Below are 8910 nucleotides of genomic sequence, written 5' to 3' on the forward strand. Positions count from 1 at the left end.
CCGCTGCTGTGGTGTTTTCAGATTTCCCAACTGAAAACAGCCTCATGGAAGCATCAGCTTGTTCCAAGCAGCTGACAGATGGAGGACGTTTGGGAAGTTGGGTTTCCCAGCGGGTGTCTTGTCCTTGGAAATTCTTTTCCCCTCAGCCTTCTGCACAAGAACTTCCCTGATGACGTAGATAACAAGGTCCGTCCTTTCACGAGGAGAGAGATGGCAATGCCAGCAAAGTCTCCCGTGAAGGAAGCAGGACCCTCCGACTCAGAAGTCCCTCTTCTCCACCTGCCTGCAAACTTGAAATTTATTCCCTACTCTTTTCTCTGATCAAAGACATGGGAGGTCTTGGTTACAAATGCAAATAATTGTCCGGAAACGGAAATGAAAAGTTTGTTACTCACCATTCCCACGTTGGTTCATGTAGCAGGGCCCAAAGCAAGGAAGGGGTTCCAGAGTAAAAATTAGTAATATATACCGATCAGGCTTTAGAGTAAATTGAAGACGTTCACACGTATCAACTCGATCCTCAAAGTCACTCTGAGGACCTTATAGGATTATTATCTCCCTCGGACAGCTGCGGGAGTCAAGACCCAGAGAAGTTAAGTGACTCGCCCAAGAATACACGAGTAGTTGGTGTTGGGAGAATTAGGACTTGAGCTCCCGATGTCCAGTTTGGTGCCCTTTCCCACGTGTGGAGGTGGTAGGAGCTGTGGCAGTCTGGGTTATGTGTGGTGGAAGGGTTCAGAGGACCTTGGGCACACCACCACCTGCTAGGGTTGAAGCCACAGTTAGGCTCCCCTAAATTTCACCCATGGCCGAGGCCTCTTCCTTCAGCTCTGAGTGAGACACAGTAAAGAGAAGAGAATAGTGGGCAGTAAAACCCTGGCCACACCTCAATCCCCAAACCCCACCCTGCCACCCAGTTCTTTTCCTCGAAAGGAGACAGTCCTGGAGAGCAAGCCCTACACTCACTACACGCTCCAGATTTCCCTGCCAGAGCCGATATTGCTGTCTAAGAACTTGGCCCCTTGGGGAACTCTGTCCTCCTGACATGTGACCACTTTTGCTCACAGTCCAAGGTCCCTGAGGTGCTCAGAGCGGGGAGCTGACTGGTCGTGGGTCAGCCCACCATCAGTGGTAAACTCGGAGGCGGCTCCAGATGCTCTCCAGAAAGGACTTTGCCCCCAGGCTCAGGCCCTGGACAGATGCTCACAGGCACGATGTCTGAAAGAGGCAATACCATGGCTATGACTCTGGATTCAAACACCTAGATCCCAAAAGAGCTGCCCCTGAGGCCAACTCTACCCTTCCTCCAGGCCCCCATGGGAGATCCAGACAGACAGGAAAAGTCCAGCAAGAACAGTTGATAACTTGCAGGGGCTTTGACCCAACCTCAGACGTGGAGCTCAGCAAGGCCTCCTTCCTCTTCAAGGCTGAAGGAAGGAAGCAGGGAGGCCAAAGTGTTCTTTGGAGCTGAGGCCCTCTGGGAATTCCAGGAGAGCTCTGAAGCTCCTCCCCGACCCTCCGCCGGCCCACTCCCCAAGGGGCACACTCACTCAACAGTTTGCACGTGATTACCGGCGTTTATCGGGTCGATGCTGCCCATCTAAGGACCTCAGTTAGAGGACCCTGGGCCCATAATGAAACTGGATGACCACTGCCTTGCCCCTTTCCCTCAGGCCTCACAGGGGACGAATAAGAGAATGGGAAGAGGCCCCCCCGAGATCCCACCCTTGCCTCAGACCATCTTATCCATATATCCTTTGAAAATAAATAATCATTAAAAATGACCAGGATAGACATTCCCCTTGGACTCATCAGAACATCTTTCACACTCTAATGCTCTTGATGGCCCCAATGAATGCAATTTAATTCGACATAGCACAGTGAAGGGGCTATTTGAGTCAGAAAGAGAAATCCAGCAGGATCGTTCATAGAGGCAGTGTCGTCAGGAAAACACATACACAACTAGTCACCATCTGGGCCAGTGTTAAGTTAGAGTTTTGGGAGAACAGGGGAGGCATGATTCTCTCTGGATAGAGGAGAAAAGTTAGGCAGCGAGCATATATAGAGGAAGAGGTGTGTGGGTCGGGCCTTTGGGCCTCCCCTGGGAAGGCCTCCTGATCAAAGCAGAGAGGTGAAATGCCGGTGTGTCTGAGAAAAGGCAAGTACTCTGGGAGGCCAGATGCGGGACACACGTGAGTGTTGGGTTAGGGGAAGGAAGGAATGAGCCAGCTGTGATCCAGGTAAATCTGGGGCCCAGCAACAAATGGAGCAGGACAGGGAAGGGAGCGTAAGAGAGAGATTACTAAGGGGACTTGCAATACAGTAAGTCCCCTACGTACGAACGAGTTCCATTCCAAGAGCACAGTGATTAAGTCCAATTTGTTCGTGAATCCAACAAAGTTAGCCTAGGTACCCAGCTAACACATTCGGGCTATACAGTACTGTACTGTAGTAGGTTTATAATACTTTTCACACAAATAATACATAAAAAACAAACAATAAAGACAACATTTTTAATCTTACAGTACCTTGAAAAGTGCAACAGTACAGTACAACAGCTGGCATACATACAGGGCTGGCATCGAGTGAACAGGTAAGAAGAGTTACTGACCGGAGGAGGGAGAGGAGGTGGGAGACGGTAGAGCTGAAGGATCGTCAGCAACAGAAGACGGAGGGCGAGCTGCAATTCCACTCACGCCTGAAGTGGATGGCACAGCTTCTGGTTCCTTGCTGGAACCAGCTGCACATTCGTATCTTTGAAAATTCGCAACTTGGAAGTTCATATGTAGGGGACTTACTGTATTGAACACTTGGGCACTGTTATCAGAACTGACCAGTTTCTCCCCTGAGAAGTAACATGTACGGTGAGAAGTGCATTGAATTAGGGAGACCATTCGTAGCTCTGGCACTCACAGCTGGGGGACCTTGGATGAGTGTGTTCCCTCCTGGGTATCAGCTAGCACCTGTACAGGTGGAAGGAAGGGATGCCTACCATTGGTGATGTTTGACAGCGCATTCCTCCTAGCAGGAAGCAGATGGCCCCATGAAAGGGAGGAGTTGAGGAGGGTTCAGGGAAAGGATTGTTGACAAAGGGATGGGCACGATTAAGGGTGCCAAAAGGAGATGGTAAATGCCAGGGACTTGCAACACCTGGAAGCCATGACCACTCTTCGACCTGCAGGGATGTGTTGAGAAGCTAGAAGCTGGTGTATTGAATTAAGAATATGCCGATTATTCCTATACACTAAGGATGAAAAATCTGAAAGTGAAATCAAGAAAACACTCCCATTTACCATTGCAACAAAAAGAATAAAATATCTAGGAATAAACCTACCTAAGGAGACAAAAGACCTGTATGCAGAAAATTATAAGACACTGATGAAAGAAATTTAAAATGATACAAATAGGTGGAGAGATATACCATGTTCTTGGATTGGAAGAATCAACATTGTGAAAATGACTCTACTACCCAAAGCAATCTACAGATTCAATGCAATCCCTATGAAACTACCACTGGCATTTTTCACAGAACTAGAACAAAAATTTCACAATTTGTATGGAAACACAAAAGACCCCGAATAGCCAAAGCAATCTTGAGAACGAAAAATGGAGCTGGAGGAATCAGGTTTCCTGACTTCAGACTATACTACAAAGCTACAGTTATCAAGACGGTATGGTGCTGGCACAAAAACAGAAATATAGATCAATGGAACAGGATAGAAAGCCCAGAGATAAACCCACGCACATATGGTCACCTTATCTTTGACAAAGGAGGCAGAAATGTACAGTGGAGAAAGGACAGCCTATTCAATAAGTGGTGCTGGGAAAACTGGACAGGTACATGTAAAAGTATGAGATTAGATCACTCCCTAACACCATACACAAAAATAAGCTCAAAATGGATTAAAGACCTAAATGTAAGGCCAGAAACTATCAAACTCTTAGAGGAAAACATAGGCAGAACACTCTATGACATAAATCACAGCAAGGTCCTTTTTGACCCACCTCCTAGAGAAATGGAAATAAAAACAAAAGTAAACAAATGGGACCTAATGAAACTTAAAAGCTTTTGCACAGCAAAGGAAACCATAAAGAAGACAAAAAGACAACCCTCAGAATGGGAGAAAATATTTGCAAATGAAGCAACTGACAAAGGATTAATCTCCAAAATTTACAAGCAGCTCATGCAGCTTAATAACAAAAAAACAAACAACCCAATCCAAAAATGGGCAGAAGACCTAAATAGACATTTCTCCAAAGAAGATATACAGAGTGCCAACAAACACATGAAAGAATGCTCAACATCACTAATCATTAGAGAAATGCAAATCAAAACGACAATGAGATATCATCTCACACCAGTCAGAATGGCCATCATCAAAAAATCTAGAAACAATAAATGCTGGAGAGGGTGTGGAGAAAAGGGAACCCTCTTACACTGTTGGTGGGAATGTAAATTGATACAGCCACTGTGGAGAACAGTATGGAGGTTCCTTAAAAAGCTACAAATAGAACTACCATATGACCCAGCAATCCCACTACTGGGCATATACCCTGAGAAAACCATAATTCAAAAAGAGTCATGTACCAAAATGTTCATTGCAGCTCTATTTACAATAGCCCAGAGATGGAAACAACCTAAGTGTCCATCATCGGATGAATGGATAAAGAAGATGTGGCACATATATACAATGGAATATTACTCAGCCATAAAAAGAGACGAAATTGAGCTATTTGTAATGAGGTGGATAGACCTAGAGTCTGTCATACAGAGTGAAGTAAGTCAGAAAGAGAGAGACAAATACCGTATGCTAACACATATATATGGAATTTAAGAAAAAAAAATGTCATGAAAAACCTAGGGGTGAAACAGGAATAAAGACGCAGACTTACTAGAGAATGGACTTGAGGCTATGGGGAAGGGGAAGGGTAAACGGTGACAAAGCGATAAAGAGGCATGGACATATATACACTACCAAACGTAAGGTAGATAGCTAGTGGGAAGCGGCCTCATAGCACAGGGAGATCAGCTCGGTGCTTTGTGACCGCCTGGAGGGGTGGGATAGGGAGGGTGGGAGGGAGGGAGACGCAAGCGGGAAGAGATATGGGAACATATGTGTATATATAACTGATTCATTTCGTTGTGAAGCTGAAACTAACATACCATTGTAAAGCAATTATACTCCAATAAAGATGTTTAAAATAAAAAAAAAAAAAAAAAAAAAAAGAATATGCCGATTATGGGGCTTCCCTGGTGGTGCAGTGGCTAAGAATCCGCCTGCCAATGCAGGGGACATGGGTTCGAGCCCTGGTCCAGGAAGATGCCACATGCCGAGGAGCAACTAAGCCCGTGCGCCACAACTACTGAGCCTGCGCTCTAGGGTCCGCGAGCCACAACTACTGAGCCCGCGTGCCACAACTACTGAGCCCACATGCCGCATCTACTGAAGCCCCCCCTGCGCTCTAGAGCCCGTGCTCAGCAACAAGAGAAGCCACCACAGTAAGAAGCCCACGCACCGCAACAAAGAGTAGCCCCAGCTCGCCGCAACTAGAGAAAAACCCGCACGCAGCAATGAAGACCCAATGTAGCCAAAAATAATAAATAAATTAAAATAAATAAATTTTTAAAAAAAGAACATGCCAATTATGACCTGCTGAATGAGGAGACGGAGCCACTCCTCGGGGGGGCATGGCCCGGAGCTCCCACAGCATCTAAGCTCCCACTTCAAGGAAGTGAAACCCGTCAGCTTGATTGAAGGCACAGCTCTAATACATCCACACAAAGGAAATAGAGTCATAAGATTTATTATTCACAAGATTCTAGAAGCTGGGGGAAGGGCAGTCCTACATCCCAGGTCATGAGCGAGCAGGACAGAGAGAGCAGGGTAGCAAGCCGGGGTGGAGGTCACTAGGCTTTCCGGGGCTTAACTCTAAACGGTTATTCGAAAGCTGCCTCTGGGAATTCCCTGGCGATACAGTGATTAGGACCTCCTACCTCCACCACTGTGGGTCTGGGTTCGACCCCTGGTCGGGGAACTAAGATCCCACAAGCCATGCTGCATGGACAAAAAACAAAAACAAGAACAAAACTGCCTCACAAGGCGGGAACTTAGGGCGGGTAACCTAAACTCAAGTCCATATCTAAAATGTCCACACTCTGGGTGTGAGCAGGGTTATCATACTGTAAAATGCCTAGGCAGTAACTCAGAAAAAAAAAGTTGTTTTTCTCATCACAAGGGGCAAGAAGATGAAACTATTAGCTGTGAGAGAGCGTCTGCCTGACCAGATCTGCGGCCTTTGATAGAGAATGTGGCCACTGCCGACTGGGGAAGGGCAGGGCAGAGGCCAGGGGAATGAATACCCTGACCTCTAGCTACCCTCCAACGCCTCGCAGCTGAACACAGCAAAAGCCAGAAGACAAGGGAGCTGCTTGAGGCGGTCTGCAGGGGTCAGCTTCCCAGACAGAGGAAGGCAGGGTTGGACCAAAATGAGACACGGAGAATATATCACACAGGAAGCAGGCTGACAAATTTATTTAAATAGTTATGTGTTTATTTTTTAAAAAATCTGTCTCATGTTCGAAGAGGAGGTTATTTGAAACTGTAGTCTTTCTTTTTAAGCTTTTTAAAAAATATATATTTATTTTTTTGGCTGCGTTGGGTCTTAGTTGCGGCACGCAGGATCTTTCATTGAGGCACGCGGGCTCTTTGTTGCAGGACGCGGGCTTCTCTCTAGTTGTGGCACGCGGGCTTCTCTCTCTCTAGTTGTGACATGTGGGCTTAGTTGCCCTGTGGCATGTGGGATCTTAGTTCCCCTACCAGGGATCAAACCGGCGTCCCCTGCATTGCAAGACAGATTCTTAACCACTGGACCACCAGGAAAGTCCCCATGTGTTTATTTTAATGTGTAATAGAAAGAACATAGCTAGCACATCAAAGCTATCTGTTCAAAGCAGCCGTCATTGCTTAAGGTAAGGCTGAAGCAGATCTTTAAATGATAAAAAGTTAGACAGTGGAAAGAAAAATATTAAGTGATGGTAAGGTGGTACAAAAATATGGCAAAAATCACAGCTATGGCATTTGTACAGTTGAAGTTTGGGAAATTCTGGGCTGGATGATATATAAGATTTCTTCCATCTCTGACTCTCATTGAGTTTCTAAGTGTCTCCACATAGCTATACTGAGTACAAGAACTATCTCAGATCATCTAGGTTCGGTAAAATGTTAGATCACGAGTGACAGGGTGGGATGATAGCGGGACTCCTAGTGACGTCACTACTCTCTTAAGATTGTTCTTCCTCTTCTTGAAGGTTAAAACAAGGCACAAGGCCACCAAAACTCATGAATAAGACCATTTACAGCATCACTATTTGTTATAATCTCAAATTTGAAACAACCCAAATGTCAAAGGGATAAAAAAATTGTCATATATCCACACTAGGTAGCAATGAAAATGAACAAATTTAAGCTGCATTCGGCAACACAGATGAAACTCACCAACCCAACATTGAATGAAAGGAACCAGACACAGAGTCCATACAGTGGGATTTCTTTTGTATAAAGTTCAAAAACAGGCTAGGGCTTCCCTGGTGGCGCAGTGGTTGAGAGTCCGCCTGCCGATGCGGGGAACATGGGTTCGTGCCGCGGTCCGGGAAGATCCCACGTGCCACGGAGTGGCTGGGCCCGTGAGCCACGGCCGCTGAGCCTGCGCATCCGGAGCCTGTGCTCCGCAACGTGAGAGGCCACAACAGTGAGAGGCCCGTGTACTGCAAAAAAAAAAAAAAAAAAAAAAAAGGCTAAAATCTATGAGGTAGAAATCAGAAGAGTGGCTACCATTGCAGAGGAGAGGATGGAGATGGTGACCAGAAAGGAGTTGTGAGGCAGGCTTTGGGAATGTAGGCTACGTTCTCTTTCTTGACATGGTATCTTCACTGAGTCAGAATTCACTGAGCTGTACAGTTGTGATTTTTGAACTTCTTGGTTGGTATCCTATACTTCAGTAAAAATTTTAATTTTAAGTGTATAGAAAATAGAAAAGCTGTGATTATTCCCTTGTTGATCCTAGTAAAATGGCCACAAAGGATGAATTGTCCCTCTGGGATAAGCAGAAGTGACATGTCCCTGATGGTCGAAGGAAATTTATGGGAATTGTCTTAGGCTTGGGTCTAAAAAGCATGTCTCTAGAGGTGATTTCCTTCTTACAGGGATCTGAGAGAACTACCAACCTAGGACCACTTTAAAAGGTTTTTTGTTCTGAAGGTGATGTGAACTCCAGCCCCAAACCTGTATGAGTGCAGGCTTTTGGTTGAGAATTCTCAGGGGAAAATTTCCTCTTTATTTTGGTTCCACTCTGAACTAAAATTAGGTATCTTAAGGCAAGTAATTACCTGTAGTGAGTATTCCACTGTTTCCCTTGGGGAGTGAAATCTGACTACACCCATTGAAACTTCTACCCTTTGAGGGTTCTGGGGTACCCATAAGGATCACCATTCTAATCTCACATTCTGCTTCAGCCTAGGTTTTGTCTCCCATCTCCAATCTACTTGACAAGAATTAACAGATGGCTCTAAGGCAAACTCTGGTTCCCACTCACCTCTCTATAGTCACATTTTTCCATTGTTTCTGCCTCAGAGTGGCAGCTCGGCCTTCCTGTAAAAACATGCCTTTGATAGTATCCTCAGCATCTTAAGGATTTTTTAAAATAAATTTGTTTATTTAATTTATTTATTTTTGGCTGCATTGGGTCTTCATTGCTGCACTTGGGCTTTCTCTAGTTGCAGTGAACGAGGGCTACTCTTCGTTGCGGTGCGTGGGCTTCTCATTGCGGTGGCTTCTCTTGTTGCGGAGCATGGGCTCTAGGTGAGCAGGCTTTAGTAGTTGTGGCACATGGGCTCAGTAGTTGTGGCTCGCG

The sequence above is a fragment of the Lagenorhynchus albirostris genome, chromosome 13 (assembly GCF_949774975.1).
Source record: "Lagenorhynchus albirostris chromosome 13, mLagAlb1.1, whole genome shotgun sequence".
NCBI lineage: Eukaryota > Metazoa > Chordata > Mammalia > Artiodactyla > Delphinidae > Lagenorhynchus > Lagenorhynchus albirostris.